The sequence below is a fragment of the Topomyia yanbarensis genome, chromosome 2 (assembly GCF_030247195.1).
Source record: "Topomyia yanbarensis strain Yona2022 chromosome 2, ASM3024719v1, whole genome shotgun sequence".
NCBI classification, from domain to species: domain Eukaryota; kingdom Metazoa; phylum Arthropoda; class Insecta; order Diptera; family Culicidae; genus Topomyia; species Topomyia yanbarensis.
Window position 1 is genome coordinate 454,116,726 of NC_080671.1, and position 23,452 is coordinate 454,140,177.

At 37.9% G+C, this 23,452-nt stretch overlaps 1 protein-coding gene across 8 annotated transcripts in view; it reads left to right on the top strand.

Moving 5' to 3' along the window:
* Positions 1-23,452, top strand: part of LOC131685851 (uncharacterized) — a 304,876-nt gene that overhangs the window by 263,729 nt on the left and 17,695 nt on the right. The gene's annotated exons all lie outside the window — the stretch shown is intronic.

Consider the following 23,452-nt stretch of genomic DNA (forward strand, 5'->3'; position numbering starts at 1 on the left):
TTTGTGACCACAATCGTGTATGACTGGTAGCAAGATCAACATGATTACTGTTCCAAAGCCCAGTAACCTGCAGTCTGTATGCACATGATAGTGCTTCTTGTTTTAAGTGTATGTGTAATGGTTTGATATTTAGAAGTGCCTCAAGAGCAGCAGTCGGAGTCGTGGTGAAAGCACCAGTCAACGCCATGAGCGCCATTCTTTGCAGATGGTTTAGCTTTGACTGGACTGTCACCACCTCTCCCCTCTGCCACCACACAAGGCATCCGTATGACAGTATTGGACGTACAATTGTCGTGTAAATCCAATAGATGTATTTAGGTTTGAGACCCCAGGTCTTTCCAAAAGTTCGTCTGCACTGCCCGAAGGCCATGCACGCTTTCTTGACTCTGAACTCAATGTGAGCAGACCAATTCAGTTTGGAATCCAATATGACTCCAACGTATTTGACTTGATCTGCACACAGCAGCTCAGAATCAAAGAACTGCAAGGGACGAACCCCGGTTGTTATTCGCTTCTTCGTGAAAAGAACCATTGAAGTTTTGCTTGTTAAAACTCCCCAAACACCATTGGTATTAACTTCCAACAATTCCAAATCCAGCGTTACCTCCTTTTCTACCTTCTACTACCTTTACTGACCTGTAGGCCTTTCTTACACCGTTCCCTGGTGTTCAATCCTTTCCTTTCCTGTAGATGTTCCTTCTCCAAAGTGTCCCACTTCCTCCCAAAATTGTATCCTTGTTTATACGTGAAATTCGGTTCCGAATAAAAGTACCACTTCCGAATAAAGTTCCGAATAGTAATCACACTTTATTGAAGCTAAACAATACACCGATTTATTGCAAAAGATGCGCGTGTAGAGGCCGTGTTTATTTAAAGGCAATCGGTTGGCTACTGACTGGCCAGAAATTTTTCCTACTATCTTCTACCTACTATCGTTCGAATCTGCATACTACTTCGTTATCATACAATCAGTGTATGTGATAACAATTAGAGATGCTCCTTTTTCTTTTAGACGATAAGCGTATAACAGTTAGTTTATAGTTTAGGATAATGTAGGCATAGCAAAATTTAGATACTAACTACTAATTGCAACAGCTCCTATTCTAATACCAAACACCAAATACGACTACATGTTCACGCAGCACATGTCAGTCAACCCCCAATACCGCTAATGGAAAACATTACAAAAAAATGATGAGCTCACAATCGAAACCTAAAAACTACTGTAAAGCCCAACGGCGCTGCTAATGACCGACGAAATCTGAACACAATTATGACGACTCAAAAAGATGTCGATTGGTTAATTCGATCGATTCAATTTATAATCGACTGACACAAAAATTTGACAATTATATTCAATTTAACAAACCTGACGATTTCAGAGTAGGTGAGCAAGTTGTGGCAATAAGTACAATAATGTCGTGGATATACTTGTGTTCATCATCCACCATCTTCAATCCATTATTTGAAAAACGACTGTCAACATCAATCGAAAAAATGACCGGGTTTCACCCTAATACGATGCACCTTGCAGTTTTAAGCTTCAAAATAATGATGGTTATCATCGAATAATTCCTTGAAGGTGAGTATATCATTATTTCTCTAACTGGATCACCTAGCCTGCTTTGAACATATCATTTCTTGATCATCATTCAATCACAATTAATTTCGACTGACTTGATGTGGCTGCATATTGGACCCCTTTTCTCCAAATCATCTTCGCTGTGCAAGAACATCACCGTGAGTTTGTTTTTCTAATTTGTTCTCTCAATTCGTAAAAAAAATTGCAACGATCTAATCAATTGGGAACACTAAAAACCGGTTTGTGGTACGTGCAGTGCATTCATAATAATCGACCACAAAAATGCCAATCAGTAATCGTTGTTCGCCGTAATTGGCGTTCGATGATCCCGAACCAGCAACCGGGTGGCAGCAAACGAAAAGTTCAGAATTTCACTTTCCCATTAGCATAACCACGCACCACATCATCTCGGCATAATCGAATCTCCGGTGCGTGAGATGCTGCACGGGCTGGAGTGAATCACCTTCGAACGACCGGTAATAATCGGATGACGCGAGGTGGTACGATATGGCACGTGTGCGGAGCCGCAAAATTAGCTTCTTCCATCACAGGCATGTGGTGAGTTCAAACTGCCGCTTCAAAAGAAAGTGAAACCAAGCCAAAGGCGTCTATTTATTGTTTACCTGTTCGTATCGGATGGTGTTTTGTTGAGCCATATTTTTCTCATTCATCTCCGGCCAGATTACTCACGTCGTTCAGCATTACGGTATCGCATCGGTGACAACGGGTTTATGTGTTCGGTTGCTATACGGAAGGAACCGGTATGAAACTGATATTATTGAGAAAATGCTTTTTTTTCGAGAAATAGTCAACGTTCATAATATTTACAAACGAGATGAAAAACAGTGCTGCTTGAGCTTTTCTGGATACTTTTCATACACATCAACATTTCATGCAAATTGAATATGACGATATAGCTACGTGTAATATTAAGAGAGACACGAATAAAAATAAAATTCTTGATTAAGGTTCTATCTGTTAGGTAAAATTATTTTCAGCAATTGTAAAAAAAAAAAAATCAGTCTCTACGCATCGCTCGATCGAGATAGAAGTGTTTTGTTTTCGGTCTGTTGGAAAAAGAACAGTGCAGTAATCCGCGATCAAGGTTATTTTGCCATTCTCTGCCTCTTCGGTTTGGACTTTTATTTTCTTTTGTGCGTGTGTTAACCGTTAGGCCACATTCCTGAACCTTTTGTTCGTAAAGCGAGGATTGAACAATAACCAGCTATTTAAGCTGGACTGGTGCGTCGTGGGAAACGAGTATACAGATAAGTGAAATCTACCTTTTTGATACATTTACGGCTTTTTCCCGTCTGCGCGGGTGCTGACCCCGTGCGTTGACGGTGTCGATGGCTTCCTCCCCGGATGGCCAAATGGAGATCGAGTCGACTCCTAAGGCTCTCCCCCGACCCAAACAATATCCAGAGCTCTCGACCGGTCCCTTTGTGGTCTTCTTTCGGCCCAAAACAAAATCGCTGAATCTATTACAGATTTCAAAAGACCTAACGGAACGGTTCTCGGCTGTGATCGAAATAAAAAAGGTCCGCTCAGACAGGCTGAGGGTCGTGCTGACTAACTCAAAGCAGGCAAACGATATTGCTTGCTGCGAGCACTTTACGAAGGACTATCACGTGTATATTCCAGCTGTGAAAGTACAGTCTGAAGGCGTTGTCACCGATGACAGTTTGACATGCGAGGATCTGCTGCAGTACGGGGTTGGCCGTTTCAGAGACCGCTTACTTCAGCCAGTGAAAATACTCGAGTGCAAGCGTTTGCACTCAGTAGTAGTTGCGGGGGATGGTTCAAAAACGTACCCCCAATCAAACTCTTATCGGTTGACCTTCGCTGGTACCGCTTTGCCAAATTACGTCCTCTTGCACAAGGTTCGTCTGCCTGTGCGTCTGTTTGTGCCGCGGGTCATGAATTGCACAAAGTGTAAACAATTGGGTCACACAGCCACCCATTGTAGCAATAAGGCCCGCTGTGGAAAATGCGGGGAGAATCATCTAGATGATTCGTGCAGTAAGAATGCTGAGAAGTGTCCTTACTGTGCAGAGAATCTGCATGATATCTCGGCATGTCCCGCGTACAAACTACGCGGGGATAAACTAAAACGTTCCCTTGCTGGACGATCCGAACATTCTTTTGCAGAATTGCTAAAGAAAGCTACACCACCAACCTCAACAAACATCTATGCTCACTTGCCTCCTAACGAGGGCGAGGCTGATGACCCACAAGAGGGAACATCTACTAGGGCGCCTAGAAGTTATAGGAAGAGGAGGAACATTTCCTCTCCTAAAGTTCGTTGTAAAGGCCAGAAGGTATCCCTTGACGGGACTCAGAAAGTCACATCTATTGGAAGTGTTGCAACCAAACCGAAGCAATTAGCTCCTGGTCTCGGAGGATTAAACTCAGAGAAGGAGTTCCCAGCACTTCCCGGAACATCAAAAATCCCAAGTGTTCCTCTGTTTCAGTTCGAGAATAATCGCGGCACTGGAATTATCAAACTCTCGGACATTGTGGACTGGATAATAAAAACTTTCAATATAACTGATCCTATTAAAAGTCTTATGTTAGCTTTTCTCCCTACAGTAAGAACATTTTTGAAGCAGTTGACTGCTAAATGGCCCCTCCTTTCAGCGATTGTATCCTTCGATGGCTAACTCATCGAACGAGGTCACGGATTTGATCACTGTTCTACAGTGGAATTGCAGAAGTATCATCCCGAAAATTGATTCCTTCAAAATTTTAATAAATAATTTGAGTTGCGATGCATTTGCATTATGTGAAACTTGGTTAACTTCCGACATAGATCTCAACTTCCACGACTTTAATATTATTCGCCTGGATCGAGACACCCCCTATGGAGGAGTGCTTTTGGGGATCAAAAAGCGCTATTCCTTCTACAGAATTAACCTTCCCTCGATAACAGGTATTGAAGTTGTCGCTTGTCAAGTAACAACCAAAGGCAAAGATCTTTGCATAGCTTCCATATATATTCCCCCCAACACCGCGATTGGGCATCGCCGGCTACATGACATCATAGAATCCCTGCCTGCACCGCGACTAGTTTTAGGCGACTTTAACTCTCACGGTACGGAATGGGGTTGCCTTTATGATGATAACCGTTCCTCTTTAATTCACAATATTTGCGACAACTTCAACATGACAATTCTAAACACGGGTGAAATGACACGGATTCCTCCCCCACCAGCGCGCCCAAGCGCATTAGATTTATCCCTTTGCTCGACCTCGCTAAAGTTAGAATGCGCGTGGAAGGTAATCCCTGATCCCCACGGTAGCGACCATCTGCCGATCATAGTCTCAATCAATAACGGCTCAAGGCCATTGGAAACAATCAATATTTCGTATGACCTCACACGAAATATCGATTGGAAGAGCTATGCTACCGCGATATCCGACAACATCGAATCTACTCAAGAACTTCCTCCGGAGGAAGAGTACAGCTTTTTGGCTGGCTTGATTCTCGACAGCGCGAATCAAGCTCAGACTAAGCCAGTACCCGGCGCGAACATACAAAAACGTTCTCCCAATCCCTGGTGGGATAAAGAGTGCTCAGACGTGTACGCAGAAAAGGCCGCCGCGTTTAAGACCTTCCGGAACGACGGGTTACCCGCTAGTTTTCGACAGTACGCGACGTTAGACAAGCGAATGAAGAGTTTGATGAAAGCCAAAAAACGCGGTTATTGGCGCCGGTTCGTCGACGGATTAACGAGAGAAACATCGATGAGCACTCTTTGGGGAACAGCCCGACGTATGCGAAATCGAAACAGTGCTAATGAGAGCGTGGAATATTCAAACCGTTGGATATTCGATTTCGCCAAGAAGGTTTGTCCGGATTCCGCCCCGGCACAGAAGATCTACCGCGCCGCGTCCCGTCACGATAACGCGAACGAAACACCTTTTTCGATGGTGGAGTTCTCACTTGCTCTCTTGTCGTGTAACAATAAAGCTCCAGGGCCAGACAGAATCAAATTCAACTTGTTGAAGAATCTGCCAGACTCTGCCAAGAGATGCTTGTTGAACTTATTTAATAAGTTTCTTGAGGCTAACATTGTCCCACACGATTGGAGGCAAGTGAAGGTCATCGCCATCCAAAAACCAGGAAAACCAGCCTCCGACCACAATTCGTATCGACCGATCGCAATGCTATCTTGTATCCGGAAGTTGTTCGAGAAAATGATCCTATCCCGCCTCGACAATTGGGTCGAAGCAAATGGCTTACTGTCAGATACACAATTTGGCTTTCGCAAAGGCAAAGGGACGAATGATTGTCTTGCGTTGCTCTCAACCGAAATTCAAATGGCCTATGCTAGTAAAGAGCAGATGGCATCAGTGTTCCTAGATATAAAGGGGGCTTTTGATTCAGTTTCTATCAACATTCTTTCAGAGAAGCTGCACCAGCATGGTCTTTCAGCGACTTTAAACAACTTTTTACTAAACTTGTTGTCGGAAAAGCACATGCATTTTTCGCATGGTGACTTATCGACATCACTATTTAGCTACATGGGCCTTCCCCAGGGCTCATGTCTAAGCCCCCTGTTATACAATTTCTACGTCAACGACATTGATGAATGTCTTGACAATTCCTGCACGTTAAGACAACTTGCAGACGATGGCGTGGTGTCTGTTACGGGACCCAAAGCTGTCGATCTACAAGGACCATTACAGAATACCTTGGACAATTTGTCTGCATGGGCTATTAAGCTGGGTATCGAATTCTCCACGGAGAAAACTGAGCTAGTTGTATTTTCTAGGAAGCGTGAACCAGCACAACTACAGCTTCTATTAATGGGTCAAACTATAGCTCAGGTCTTCACAGTAAAATATCTAGGGGTCTGGTTCGACTCGAAAGGTACTTGGGGATGCCATATTCGGTATCTGAAACAGAAATGCCAGCAAAGGATCAACTTTCTTCGTACAATAACCGGAACGTGGTGGGGTGCCCACCCAGGAGACCTAATTATGTTGTATCAAACAACGATACTGTCGGTACTGGAATACGGATGCTTCTGCTTTCGATCCGCCGCGAACATACATTTCATCAAACTCGAAAGAATTCAGTATCGTTGTTTGCGTATCGCTTTAGGGTGCATGCAGTCGACCCATACGATGAGTCTCGAAGTCCTGTCGGGCGTTCTCCCGCTGAAAAATCGATTTTGGGAACTCTCATATCGATTGCTCATTCGATGCGATATCTTGAACCCGTTGGTGATTGAAAATTTCGAAAGGCTTGTTGAGCTCAATTCTCAGACCCGTTTTATGTCCCTATACTTTGACTACATGGCGCAAAATATTAATCCTTCTTCTTACAATCCCAACCGTGTGCATTTCATAAATACTTCTAAATCTACTGTTTTCTTCGACACATCCATGAAAGATGAGATTATTGGAATTCCGGACCATATACGCCCACAAGTGGTTCCAAATATTTTTTATAATAAATTCCGAGAAGTCGACTGTTCTAAGATGTTTTATACTGACGGATCAAACCTCGAAGGGTCCACTGGCTTCGGTATTTTCAATCAAAAGTTCACCGCCTCCTACAAACTCAGTGACCCTGCTTCAGTTTACGCCGCAGAACTAGCTGCTATTCAGTATACCCTTGGAGTCATTGACACATTACCCGCAGACCATTACTTCATCGTCTCGGATAGTCTGAGTTCTATTGACGCTATTCGCTCGATGAAACATGGAAAGCATTCCTCGTATTTTTTGGGGAAAATACGGGAGCTACTGAGTGCTTTATCTGACAAATCTTTCCAGATTACCTTGGTGTGGGTCCCTTCTCATTGCTCCATTCCGGGCAATGAGAAGGCGGACTCCTTAGCTAAGGTGGGTGCCATTGAAGGTGACGTTTTTGAAAGACCAATTTGCTTCCACGAATTTTTCAGTATTACTCATCAGAGAACCCTCGAAAGTTGGCAAACCTCGTGGAGCAATGGGGAGCTAGGAAGGTGGCTACATTCGATAGTCCCTAAGGTATCGACGAAACCTTGGTTCAAGGGGATGGATGTGGGTCGTGACTTCATTCGTGTGATGTCCCGACTCATGGCGAACCATTATACGCTGGATGCACATCTCCGACGTATTGGGCTCGTGGAGAGTGGTATCTGCGCTTGTGGCGACGGTTATCACGATATAGAGCACATAGTCTGGGCGTGCACCGAGTACAGTTCCGCCAGGTCTCGGCTTATGGACACCCTCCGGGCCCGAGGAAGACCACCCAACGTCCCGGTTCGAGATGTGTTGGCAAGCCGCGATGTCCTCTATATGTCCCTTATATACACCTTCATAAAAACCATCAATATCCAACTTTAACTGCCCCTTTTTCCTTATCATTCTCAGAAGCGCTCTCTTCCACCTGTACCATACACCCACGATGGTTTGATGCGACTCCAAGGCGACACAAAACATCCCTGTCGAATGAGCCAACAAACACGGGACCTAAAGCACGAACATCACACGCACAACTCGAAATGTAGCCGATCAACATCTGAGCCGCACTACGAAATCGTCTGGAGAAACCCCTGTCATCTCGAGAACGACCACCCGGCGTCCCAGTACATGATTCTTCCTGATGAAGGCCACCCTGATTCTGTAATCCATCCGTTGATCTCCCGAAGTCTGAAACTGAAATAATGTTCTCCCCCTGCCATGTTTGTCCACCCTACTTCCCCTGACTCTTATACACAGAAGTAACACACCTCCCCCCCCCCCAAATATCTTCATGAAGCATTTAGCTCTTCTTGCCTTTTCTAGTTTTAATTATTATATTATATTATCTCGTTGAAAATGCCCAACTCTACTACCACATAAAATAACTCTAATTAATGTCTCCGAATCTTTACAAAATTTAATCACGCCCTCTAATTATTTCTACTTTTAAGATAGTCGTAAAAATTTTCCCCCTTAGTTAAACATTATTTGCTCCAATAATCTCATTGCTAAAAATGTCAAACCGTATTGCCATAAAAACTAAATGACCCCTCTAATCTTACGAAAATTATACTACCCCCTTGTGTATATGTATAGCTATAAATTAGCCTTAGTTTAATTTCAAAAATCAATATGTAAGCCCCTAGTTTTAAGTAATTTAAAATGTAAAACAAAACAAAATTGGCACCTTTAAGCTAACGCAAACCTGCCTTATCAAATAAACGAATTGAAAAAAAAAAATTGTAAAAAACATGCAAAAAGAATCTTGCAACGATAATCGCTTGTTGTCTTTAGATTTATGGCAGGGCCTAGTAGGAAAAATTAAGTAGTGCAAGAAGTTTGTTGTCGTTCAAGTTTGTTCTACGTTTGAAATCGGCTGACAATCAATGATAACTAGTGCTATGACCGTCACATCTCAGATAGCAAACTTTCCCCAAACCGAGAAATCTCTAGTTTATCTTATGATTCACAACTTTATAATATCAAACAACTTGGATGTACCCAGAGCAGTAGAACTCCCACCGTCAGCGAGCGCCCAAAACAAACTCCAAAAGAAAGACTTTTCCTCCGAGCTGTCTCCGACTGCCAACTTTCAATGAGAATTCATAAACTTTATTCCAGACACAGAAACCATTCTCGGTGGAAATGTGCAGTCGTTTTACTCTTTATTTGCCACTGCAAAGGAGCAAAGTCACAATGAGAATGTTGAAAACTGGCTGACATTCTTCGCATAATATTCCTCCTGCTTCCTGCTGGCACATTCCATCGCATCAATGCTGAAAGCTTCCATTCTACAACCATAAATCGCGAGAGGATTATACCTCATGATTCAAACTTTGTCACCCTCAGCCCAGCTTGCCGGATCCTTTTCAACCAGCTGGATAGGATAGGATTTTATTGTTCTGCACCCGCCTACCCCACAATCCGATTCAAGACATTCCGGGCCGGAAGAGGCGAATTAAAGACAAACAATTGAATAAACAAGACTCAGCCTCGTTTCCCTTTGCACTGACTAGTCCCTTCTTTGGTAATTTTCCCTTTATTCCGAGCGGCGAACGAAATACGTAGAAGCGCAATTATTTCCCTAAATCATCGTCGGCGGCAAGTAGCAGTTTGCAACACCAAGCCATTCTATCGAAGGCACTTTTCCAAAGAAGTTTCAAGTTTATCGTTGTTGAAACAGTAAAAGGCAGTAGAAACCGTGAATTGGTGTGAAACGGAGATGTTCCAGGAACTAAGCGCACTTTTGCCATTGTGTTACAGTTTGCAATTCTGTGGTTTTAGGAATGAACTATTACTTTCCACATTTACCTGACGGTACGGTAGCTTCAAATATGTATCCCTTTCAAGCCCATATTCCCAATGGCAAAAAATACTCGTTATTGCATTACGAATAGTAAAAACTTAAATGAATAAATCATTCCGTCAAAAATACAATTGGGGCGCTCCATGCAAGAACAGTTTTAGTAAAAAAAACTTTATAGGATATTAGTTTATTTGAATACCCCGGATTTATCTCGCGGTGGGTTTATCATACTTTTCAATGTCTCGAAAATAAAAACAAGCAAATAAATTTAATTTTTGATAAATTCTGGTCACTGTCCGATGTTATTGTTTATTTCTTGTTCTTACTACTCTTTATCCAGGATACAGGAAGACAAATACAGAATAGAGGATATAGCATCCTCTATTCTGTACTTTATTCTGTATTTGTCTTCTCCGACCATTGCTTTGTTTTGGTGGAGGCGTTTTTTGGCACTAGACGCGATCGTTATTACTTCTTTTGGAGTGCTGGTTGTTGATTTGGAGCTTCTAGGGGTAGTTATTGATAACTGGCCTTTTGTTTAGAAACAGATGTCAGTGGCTATTTGGTAGTACTGATTGTAATAAATAAGTATTCCTTAACTTCTTCGGTGCATAGTCTTCCGTAGTTGGCCGTCTGCTTATAGAACTGGCGTGTAGGGTATGTGATGAAGGGATACGCCTCTCATGCATTTAGGCTAGAAGGAACATAGTTAGAAATATCTGGAAAAAGGTTTCTCCACGAGTAATTTGGAAAAGATTCCATCTCTTCGTATTTCGACATGATATTTTAAAATGATCTATAGAGTAGAACGGTCTAAAATTTGTCAAAATTTGTCAAGCAAGATTTTTTTTCATGTTTATTTTCGTCTGCCTCTTTCCGCACTGATTACCTATCACCGACACTAGAGAGGTGACTCCACCATCTGAACTCCAGATATCGGCCCATCAGCACATGAACCGAGATCAATGGATATTCCCTTCCGAAGAAAGACGTGACCACAAATTTTTCATTTCAGAGAATCTCAACCACTTAGTCTAGAATTAAACCAAGATCCACTGTGGTGAGAAGCGGTCGCTTACCACTTAACCAACGGCGCACAGAGGAGTAACTAGAACAAATCCTTGGCCAACAACCAAAATATTTTTTTTCGATTTTTTTGGTTCGTTGTATTTTTTTTACATACCTAAGAACCTACTGTATAACGTGACAAAATTAGGAGTATATCAAAAATTGTTAAAGAATTTTTGCATGGATGCCCAATGGTGATAGTTTAAGGGATATTTTAATCATTTTCATTATACATTCAGCAAAATAGCTTTCTAGTGATGATGACTGTATTAAATAAGACAATATTATTACACACGCAGTTCAACACAACCGTTTGTTTAACTTCAGCTTAAAACTAACTGAAAATAGTAGACTTGCTGTGTATTGCACCATTTAAAAAATACCTTTTTTGAACATTTTATTCCAAATTTGAATGATGAAAAAGTTACATTATACGGCGAGATTCGGCAAAGTTGCTGAAGCAGTATTACAAAGCAAGATTTCAGCTATACAAAAAATATTCTAACTCTTCCGATCTTTTCCGATCCACCAATCCCAAGCGATTTGAAAATATTTAAATTTTTACGAATTTGAAGTACACCGAAATGCTGTAGAGCCAAATACTATGTTTGCCAAAATGTATCTCTATGAAAATATGCACAGACGTCCCTTTTCTTCTCCCTTTCCCACTGATCAACTGTTCATGCAACTGGAAAAACAAATGTATTCACAAAGATCACCTAGAAATTACTAGTATTCGAATGGATATAAAAAATTGGCCTCTGCACTGGTAGGTGGGTAGATGCCAAATTGTTCCAAAAACTAGTAATTATCTATTTTGAGTTCATATTAAGGCATAATAACAACAATTCCAGCAGCAAATAATTTTGGCCAGGATTCGACCCCAATTACTCCTCTGTGCGGCGTCGCCATCAAACAGGATTAAGTACGTGCTGATTATGGTGTTATATAAATAAACTAACTATATTTCTTTTTAAAGTGTCAGTGATAGTGAAATAGTGTGTTCAATAGAGTAGGACATAGCAATATGAAAAAAATAAAATTTTGCTGCGAGCAACTTTTTAGGTTCAATTTAGGTCCTAAAATAACTGTGCAAATTCTAAGGTCGATCGGTGAAACTATATTTTTGCGCCGACGGTTTAAAGTTTACATGGGATTTTATATGGGGAAATCGACTTTTACAAAATAATTCATCCAAGAGTCGCTCATTGTCCCCTAAAAAAAATTGATATTAAATTTTAATAGGAAATTTATCAAAGAAAGAATTTCTCGAAGACCGCAAAACGATTTGGCAATTGTGGAAAAAGTTATTAAGCAAAAATCGACTGATGCTCTGAAGATTGATGAAAATTCCAATTTTCATAGCACCACTACTGCTGACGGTCGAATTATATACATAATTTTTAACTTTCTCTTATTGTGTAGAAAAGAAGCCTCAATTTACCCCTCAAAACTGCCATGAAGTGACCAAACAGTTCAGATCATTGATTTAGACACAATAAGAGAAGGTCAAAACAAAATTGCATATAATCGGACAGCCAAATGCATTGATGCTAGAAAAAATGAATATTTTATCAATCATCAGAGCATTAATCGATTTCTGCTTAACAACTTTTTCCACAAGTGTCAGATCGTTCCATGTTCTTCGAGACTTGTTTCTTTGTTAAATTTCGTATAAAAACTATGTAACGATTTATTTTCAGGAGGACTTGGGCGACTCCCGGTGAATTTATTTTTTGAAAGTCAGTTTTCCCACACGTAAACTTCAAACAGTGGTCGCAAAATATAGTTTCCCAAATCGAGCTAAGAATTTACACAGTTGTTCTAGGACCCAGATGGTACCTAAAAAGTTGCTCGGAATAGAAATCTAATTTTTGTCCCACCCTAGTGTTCACTTTATTTGATGCTTTTGATTTTAGCTTTTCATCCCTCTTGTGCAAATCGCCTTCAAAACCAAGTATTTTTGGAGGATTTGACAACTTTTTCTGTTTAAACTTAAACTTCTGTTTATCTTGAACAATTTTTTTGGTAACCGTGTGAAACACTTGACCTGGGAATGGATTGAAATCTACTTTTACGTATATTTCAACGTGCGTTATGATGCAATTAAACGTGGTAAACAAATTCATTGTTTAAAGTGATGTAAAAGATTTTTAAATTCCCTGGAACGACCCGGTACCCATAGAAGGTAGATAGCATTTGAAATGCTAAGTTCTTCCACTTGAGTTCAACATGCACCGGGCCTCAGGAGCACTGATTTTCCAATTCCAGATTTTATCTCACTTTACAAGAGTTAAGTAGCCAAGTGCAAACATACGGGAGATCATTTTGACCAAATTTGTAGCTGTGTTATTAAGAAGGCGATGCAATTTGAATGTAAGAACAGTAATAGTTTAACAGACTAGAGAACAGTAAAGGAAGTAAAGAGGAAAAGAGGTAAAGAGGAAAAGAGGTAATGAGACAAAGAGGTAAAGAATAATTGTTTGACAAACTAGAGAACAGTAAGGAGTAAAGTGGTAAAGAGGTAAATAGGTAAAGAGATGAAGAGATAAAGAGATAATGAGATGAAGAGATAAAGAGTTAATGAAATAATGAAATAATGAGATAAAGAGATAAAGAGATAGAGGTAAAGAGATAAAGAGATAAAGAGATAAAGAGATAAAGAGATAAAGAGATAAAGAGATAAAGAGATAAAGAGATAAAGAGATAAAGAGATAAAGAGATAAAGAGATAAAGAGATAAAGAGATAAAGAGATAAAGAGATAAAGAGATAAAGAGATAAAGAGATAAAGAGATAAAGAGATAAAGAGATAAAGAGATAAAGAGATAAAGAGATAAAGAGATAAAGAGATAAAGAGATAAAGAGATAAAGAGATAAAGAGATAAAGAGATAAAGAGATAAAGAGATAAAGAGATAAAGAGATAAAGAGATAAAGAGATAAAGAGATAAAGAGATAAAGAGATAAAGAGATAAAGAGATAAAGAGATAAAGAGATGAAGAGATAAAGAGATAAAGAGATAAAGAGATAAAGAGATAAAGAGATAAAGAGATAAAGAGATAAAGAGATAAAGAGATAAAGAGATAAAGAGATAAAGAGATAAAGAGATAAAGAGATAAAGAGATAAAGAGATAAAGAGATAAAGAGATAAAGAGATAAAGAGATAAAGAGATAAAGAGATAAAGAGATAAAGAGATAAAGAGATAAAGAGATAAAGAGATAAAGAGATAAAGAGATAAAGAGATAAAGAGATAAAGAGATAAAGAGATAAAGAGATAAAGAGATAAAGAGATAAAGAGATAAAGAGATGAAGAGATAAAGAGATAAAGAGATAAAGAGATAAAGAGATAAAGAGATAAAGAGATAAAGAGATAAAGAGATAAAGAGATAAAGAGATAAAGAGATAAAGAGATAAAGAGATAAAGAGATAAAGAGATAAAGAGATAAAGAGATAAAGAGATAAAGAGATAAAGAGATAAAGAGATAAAGAGATAAAGAGATAAAGAGATAAAGAGATAAAGAGATAAAGCGATAAAGAGATAAAGAGATAAAGAGATAAAGAGATAAAGAGATAAAGAGATAAAGAGATAAAGAGATAAAGAGATAAAGAGATAAAGAGATAAAGAGATAAAGAGATAAAGAGATAAAGAGATAAAGAGATAAAGAGATAAAGAGATAAAGAGATAAAGAGATAAAGAGATAAAGAGATAAAGAGATAAAGCGATAAAGAGATAAAGAGATAAAGAGATAAAGAGATAAAGAGATAAAGCGATAAAGAGATAAAGAGATAAAGAGATAAAGAGATAAAGAGATAAAGAGATAAAGAGATAAAGAGATAAAGAGATAAAGAGATAAAGAGATAAAGAGATAAAGAGATAAAGAGATAAAGAGATAAAGAGATAAAGAGATAAAGAGATAAAGAGATAAAGAGATAAAGAGATAAAGAGATAAAGAGATAAAGAGATAAAGAGATAAAGAGATAAAGAGATAAAGAGATAAAGAGATGAAGAGATAAAGAGATAAAGAGATAAAGAGATAAAGAGATAAAGAGATAAAGAGATAAAGAGATAAAGAGATAAAGAGATAAAGAGATAAAGAGATAAAGAGATAAAGAGATAAAGAGATAAAGAGATAAAGAGATAAAGAGATAAAGAGATAAAGAGATAAAGAGATAAAGAGATAAAGAGATAAAGAGATAAAGAGATAAAGAGATAAAGAGATAAAGAGATAAAGAGATAAAGAGATAAAGAGATAAAGAGATAAAGAGATAAAGAGATAAAGAGATAAAGAGATAAAGAGATAAAGAGATAAAGAGATAAAGAGATAAAGAGATAAAGAGATAAAGAGATAAAGAGATAAAGAGATAAAGAGATAAAGAGATAAAGAGATAAAGAGATAAAGAGATAAAGATATAAAGAGATAAAGAGATAAAGAGATAAAGAGATAAAGAGATAAAGAGATAAAGAGATAAAGAGATAAAGAGATAAAGAGATAAAGAGATAAAGAGATAAAGAGATAAAGAGATAAAGAGATAAAGAGATAAAGAGATAAAGAGATAAAGAGATAAAGAGATAAAGAGATAAAGAGATAAAGAGATAAAGAGATAAAGAGATAAAGAGATAAAGAGATAAAGAGATAAACAGATGAAGAGATAAAGAGATAAAGAGATAAAGAGTAAATTAACTTTTCCTTATTGCAACCGTAATTGATCAACTCAATGTGTTCATGCTTGTAGGTGTGCGTAAAATATAACATTTTGTTTATAGCTAATAAAGTATATAAATTAAAAATAATACAAACACATCTTATGTTATAAAACGTCGTACATGAATGGTCACCCAAACAATGCGTCCAACTATATCCTGTTTCTATGTAATATTTTTAATTTATTCTTGAAATAATAGAGTATCGGAATAGCCAAAGTTTGGCTGCTTGAAAGCGCCCCCAAAAACAGAAATATTCGATGAAAATAGTGCAAATATATACGAAAAATAGTTTTAGAAATTAAAAAAAAAATTGATTTTACGTTATTAGTTCTTTCAACAAAAAAGTTATATTTTAGTGATACCTACAAGTTTGTAGAACATATTAAATTATTCAATTAAGGTTTTAGCATGGAAAATTCGAAAAACTGATTTTTAGGTCATATTTACAAAAAACAACAAGTTCGCCTCAAAAATGACGTCTGACGTATGTGGTATCTTAGACGAAATTATTCAAAACATAATATTCTACAACTTTGCCGAAGACATCCACCATATAAAAAAATTCTTGAAAAAATTTTTTCGTTCGGGTACTCTACTTTAGTCTGACTAAAAATATTCTATTTAAAAATTTGCAGAATAATATTGCGAACATATCCTACGAAGAAATGATGGCTCTAAAATGGCATCTACGGCGTCAAATAGGTTTTGTCCCACCTTTTTTGGATTGGTCCCACTGTGAAGAGTTTCCAAACTTTTGACGGATAATGTGTATAAACACTTTATGCCATTGGGTGGGAAGGGAGCATCAAGTTGCAACTTGGACTACAGGTCGTGGGTCGCCAGTTTCTAGTCATAAAATAAAAATACTCTCATTGATCGCATAGTTCTTCGGGATCATGAAAATTGAGTTATGCAACCGGCTGGATCTTTTCATTAGAAGAAGATTATCTGCCCCTTCGGATTGCGCATAAATGACTTTGTTTGTGGGTTCGCCTTATTTTGACTCTTCAGACGGCGTTAATGTGAAAGTGGTTGGGATAACATAATTTTATATTTGCTGTTAAATGCATCTTCAGTCACCGGAGTATCGCATGCGCTGATGGTGCGTTCCTATATCATCATCATAACATGAAGATCTTTCGAAAAATAAAATTTGCCTTAGACTGTGTAGTTCTTCAAGCTGACATCGACTTAGTTCATGGTTGGTGTAAACTGAATGGAATAGAGTTGAACATAAGCATGATGACTATACAATTCTTAGTTGCTACTTCGTGATTGACCAGAACTTAATGCGAAATTGCATAGAGAATCAACGAATGGGACCTGGGAGTAGCTATTCATCTTCAATGTGTACGCTTCGAGAGTTCTATACTTTGAAATGCCAATAACAGCGCCGGTCACGCCCTTATAGTCATCGGGGAAGAAAATGAATGTTAGTGTAACAAACGTTGCTGTGGAGACCGTGTATACCTCTGTATCTCAACATTTATCACGGGAAAGAGTTTTTGTTAATAGCGTAGCTCGTATTACTTATCAAGGTGAATCCAGGTTTGTATAATTCTTTACCCCTTTGGGCAAAGAATTATACAAATCTGGATTTAGCTTGATAAGTAATACGAGCTACGTAACTTTGAGTATTGTACCGACTGGAAATGGAGTTCTCAGTAAATTAAGCTTGAGCAAACGAATTATTTTAAAAAAACGCCCGATATTTCGACCGTGTTTGACGCCATTTTTCAAGGGAAACTAAAATGATTGTTTATTATTTGTTTATAGACTAATGTGGGTCAAATGAAAAATGAGATAATAAAATAAAATAAAATATGTCAATATATGCTAATCTTCGTTGATATATGGGCGACCATTACTAGTTATCGCTGAATTATAACACTTTTTGATAGATTAAATGCGGACAAAATACTGGCATAATATTCATAATTGTCTATTTGGATTTTTCCTGGTTCATACTATCATCATTTTTTTTGAAATTGAACCACAAATCCTTCTCCGAAGAAGGCAGAGTAACAAAATTTTGATGAAATATAGTTTAACGTGTAATATTCATATTCTGTAAATTTGATGAAATTTTTAGTTTGGTAAGGTTTCTTTCTATTAATTAACAAACAGAAAATTTACGCAAGAAAACTTTGAAAAATTCAGCTCGCGCATCGCAAGAACTTGAAATTGTCCCATCCCAAACTTAGAAAGGATTCGGGTAAGTGAAAGTCACGGTTTCGAGAGTTCCTTATATTTTCCGCCAGAGATAGTTTTAATTCTCCGAAAAATACAAACAACAATTCAAAATCGGCCATGATTTTTTTGGTTTGGCAAGCAATCTACAGTTGAGACAAACGAAGTCAGAAAGAGGTAAAGAGGCAAGGAGGTAAAACTGCAAAGAGGTTAAGAGGTAAAGAAGTGAAGCGTGAAGAGTACGGAATAAAAACTAAAGAATAATGTGCAAATGTAAACGTAATGAATAGAGAGATTAGTGCAAAAATTGAAGTAGGCAGAGTAAAGAGAAAAGTGAAAGAGTATAGAGTAAATCGCAATAAGTGAGTAGAAGAAAAGCAAATAATAGAAAAATTGTGGATTAAAGAGTTTATAAATAATATAGTAAAGGGTAAATAGTTAGGTGTTGAATAGAACGAAAAGAACGGTACAAAAAAGATTAAGGTGTAACCAGCTCTGAGATAAGACGATACTGACGAATGAAGAGAAATGAGAATAGAGTTAATTATAAAACATATAGAATAATAATCAAATAGTTGTAAAAAGTAAAAAGTTTAAAATCAATGGAATAGGTATGAAAAGCTATTGGTAAGAACCAATAAACAAAAACAATTTATTGCTCGCAAGTCGAGATTTTTCACAATTTAACCTTCCGGTAGTCGCGCTAGTGCACTGAGTGCACGCTGCTCTGAAAAACTAGCGAAATCGTCTTAAGGCATCAGCGGCTGCTCGTTCAGTGGGCCATATGCGCGACTTCCAGAGGGTTGAAAAATTTTATCGCTGTTATACGAAAACCTGTTCGAAGGGCATTCTTTATTTACATTCTCTTATAGAGTTGAAGAGGAAGAAGATGTAGGATATGAACGGATATAAGTAACAAAATAACATTTAAACTAAGCTTTTGATTTGACGTGTAATCTTAATCGAAAATCGTTATACCCTCCTTAAACTATATTATGTTTATAACTTGACGCGAGAGAAAATAAAAGGAATGAACGATCTTAGATGAGTAGGCCTTGGTTGTTGCGACAGCTTCAGTTTTTAAAGTAAGTCGGTTAGCGCACACGTTTCAGTTACGGTCACGATAGAAGAGTGCTCAACTTGTGTAAAGGCGTGATTAAAAAATAGGCCAAATTTCAGTAGACTAATTTTTGTTCACTACACTCTTTAAGTGCGCAGTGTAAAATCATACATCGATTTTATCACCATCCATTAAAACCGTCGTGGCTTCGATTCGATGTCATGTCTCATGTTGTTCTTCACAATAAAACATTCAGCCTTGATTCAACTTCTGAATGTTATCAGTACACCATTGGGCACGTGATGTAGCTGTATATGAATTTCTTTCGTGCGGCTAGGCTACTTTTTCACCTTTAGTAACTGTTCCACTTCTCGCACTATACTGCCCATAAAAGCATAAGAGTCCCATCAGGAAAATCACGTACCGCTGAAAATGGCGAAATAAGGTTCCAATCTTCATCACCTCGTTTCAGCGCGGTCGTTTCATTGTGGCTACATACATTTGATGTATCATACGAAAATGGTTTGCAAGATTGCATTGTATAAATTTTTTTATTGAATTACGTGTAAATTGATTGATTTTTTTAAGCCTTAATTTGTTCTATACATGCTGCAGAGCGAAGGTATAACAGTCCCACCGCCTGCTATGATGTTGTCATGTAAGCTCACTTGCCGCGTTCGTTTTCGTGTGCAATTGTATTTAGAGTTGTTTTTTTTTTTAAATATGTCTGCTCTTGAACTGATTCAAATCTACCCGAGTGATGAAAGTTCCGGCGATGAACTTATTGGAATTGATGAAAGGATCCCACACAAAGAGCTACCGATACCTTCAAGCTGTATCGTTCCGGCATCAATAGGCACCGATTATCCTGTTCTGGATCTGGAGGCAGAAGTCTCCAAAACATTTAGTGGGACTGATGAGGTCCATTCCGATGATAGTTTTTTTTAAACTGAAGCCAAAGCGTCGCCCGAAAAAAGAGCTGCTGAAAAATAGTGTTGCAAAACGACGTCGTCTTAAGCACGAAACCAAATTAGAGCATTGCGAATGTCGCAAGCAGTGTGGAAAATTCGTGTCGAAGGATGATAGAATACAAGTGAACAAGGCTTTTTGGGACCTCGATGCAGATGGTCAGGCAAACTTTATACGTGAATGTGTCATCCGCGTGGAGATAGGCAAACGTACTAGGCACCATTACGCCGGGAAAGACCAACATAACAAATATACGTATGTATACCATCTCCGGGTAGCGCAGGGTACCCAGACAACCGTCTTCCGGAAGTTAAATACTGTTGGATACGGAGACCATTGCGGGTTTGTTATACAAATGCTAAATTCTAAACAATTACAACCTAACTGTATTTATGCTTAGAAATAAAGTTTATTGCTGCGTTGATGTCGATAATGATGGGAAATCCAAGCCATCGGAACGTGGAAAGTATACTCGAAATACTCGGAAACGCGATCAAATTCGGGCACACATTCTCACCTACAATCCAACAATTTCTCATTATCGCCGAGAACATGCTCCGAATCGTCTATACCTTCCGTCAGATCTGACGGAAAAAGCAATGCACGATAACTTTCAGCAGACTCATGAACTCAAGGTTAGCTATGGCATGTACTCTCAAATGGTAAAGAAACTGAACATTTCCTTTGTCAAACTTGGAAATGAGCAGTGTGAGACTTGTGTGTCAGCCATTCTACATCAAAAAGTTTCGGGTCATTCTTCGGCACTTGCGTCTGATGATGACCAATGCTTGACATGTACCCGCTACGCAGAGCACTTACATCATGCTGGATCATCTAGGACAGTCTACCGAGAGGACGGAGTGAATGTGAAGACTGGGCATGTTGTACTGGCTGTTGATCTGCAGAAGGTTTATTATCCATTAAGATGAGTTTAAAATACCTCACGACGGTAATTTTACAGGTTATTCAGCTGCCACGCTTAGAAGGACTGAAGACTGTAATTTTCTCTCAACGACTTATAGCGTTCAATGAGACGTTTGCTCCTGTTGGGAACTATGCGAGATTGTATCCAGTGATTGCATGCGCTTGGGACGAATCTACCAGTGGGCGTTCGGCAAACGATTTGTTAAGCTGTTTCCACCAAGTTATTTCAAGCTTTAATGGTTTGGAAACCGTTGTATTATGGCTCGACAATTGTGCTGCTCAGAACAAAAACTGGAATTTGTTCCTTCATTTATTTTTTTTGATAAATTCTAAATTAATATAGGTGAAGAAACTGGTTTTAAAGTTTTTCGAGTCTGGGCACACATTTATGGCAGCTGATAGTTACCATGCGGCAGTGGAGAAGGCTATGCGACTAAAACCACCGGTAACATTTAACGATTTCAAACAAACTTTGCAGAATGCAAAACGGAACGTGGAGGTTCTGAACATGGACACGGATAAATTTGTGCATAGTGAGTTTAGTGTTTCACAATATACATTAAACCGCCTTAAACTCCGCCCGTATATTGACGACATACGACAAATTGTAGTGCGAAAAGGAAGCTACGAGCTTCAATATAGCGACTCTTTAGCAGCAGGTGTTGTCTTTAAGCATCCCGATCAGAAGGGCATAACTGATTTATAACACCTGGAGTTACTTATTTCAAAAATATTTTGAAACAGAACATGTTATAAATCCGGCTGGTTAGTTGTTAAAATAACAAAAAATAAAACAAAAACCTGGCTAATGGTAACAAATTTGTAACAAAATTTGATATGATTTTATCAAAGTTAAAACTAAATGAGATATAATTTTTTTCCAAAAGTATATACGTCCTCTGTGAGAGAACTGTATTAGATATAATCATCTAATGACAGTGACCTAGTAGCAAACGATAAATTCATAAATTGATGGTCTCATAATAGATTATGTTATAATATTGATAGTAAAGAAAACTGTCCGCAATCCACTTTCAATTCCGTTATCTAAATATAACTCCAGTTGTTATAAATATCAACCATAGTTATAATGGTGTTATTGTTTTGTTATGCTCTTCTGATCGGGATTGCATGTTGTTTTCTAAAAAACAACAAAAAATTGTGACTTCACCGAATTTCTTTTTCGAAGCCACTCTTAAACATATGGATGTTCCTAGAGGCATAGACCAAGAGAGGAAAAAAATGCTACTTAACACAATTCTTCCGCTTTTGGCAGAGGAAAGGAAGATTTTTGGGAAAATTTACCGGAAAGACAGAACCTCTGAATATATTACCGAATGAAATATCACCAAGAATATATCACTTTAAAACCAATATATTGATCCATTAGTCATTTGTGATTGACAAAATTATAATAAAAAATTGAAAATTTAAAGTGTTTAATTGTTATATAACTAATCCGAACAAAGAATGATTTAGAATTGCTACGCCAGCCCTGTAATTTATTTTATGCTATGAATCGGCTACAAAGCAAGTCGAAATAGAAAGTGAAATTTCGCAACGGAATGTTTAGTATTAAGTAGTGGTGTAACTTTGTGTAATATTAATTATCAAAAAAACTCAATCAAAAAATTTTAACCAATTGGAATATTGACAGAATTTTGTTATAATAAACCATTTTTTGGGCTTAGTTAAATGCCGTTTCATCTTAATTATTTCATGGGACTCTTATGCCTTTATTTTTCGTATGGGACAAACCAAGTTTGCTACTTTTTCGTATTCTATAGTAATAAACTATCATTTTTTCATTGAATTATGAAAGTTTACGTATCAAAGAGATGCATGGAGCACTTATCTGAAAATGGCTGAAAAGTCATATGGGACTCTTATGCTTTTATGGGCAGTATAGGTCTAGAACGAATTAGTTTAGATTCAATCGCAAAAGTACTTTCCCGTAGTAAGCGAAGTTTTTTCATCTGTGGTGTACACATTTAACTTAACAGTCAGGGGGAATAATACTACCCATGTAGTGTAGTGTAAGCTACAAAGCGGTAGATAAATTTAATTGCTTGTTTGATTGAATGAGCGGATCGGTTTTTAGCTTCTGCTCTGGACTTGAGGGGAAATAAAATCAATCCAAAATAGCATTTTCTATGTATGTGTACTATTGAAATATTTATATTTTAATTATGTTTTTGGGAATTTGTAGAATCAGTGCATTTTGGCCAGTTTTCCATAGATTTTAGTCCCTTAAAAACTCTTGGAAATATTAAATTTCTTCAGAATCAAGAAATAAAATTCTCTTATTTGTTTTTCTCGATTGCTATGATAGTTTTAATCACATTGAAACATAAAATGGTGAAATCCTAGTTTTTCCAGTTGTACCCTAATTCAACTGAGCCTCCCAAAGCATAAACTAACAATTCCACGTACTATCAAACCGCTTCCCGAAAGAGTTGAACTCTAGACCGCACATGTTACCATAGCAAACGCAAAGTGGATTTCATCCTACCTAGTCTTGAAAGGGTTATTCGGATGCAGCGGTATGTACTGCTTCGCTTGTACTACTCATAAAACTTTATGAGAACTTTAGAGCGAAAGATCATTTCACCCAAACGATTCGAATCATCGCGAAAAAGGAGCTGTGTGGAAAGGGAATGCAATCTACTACAACTGGGATTTGTCTGA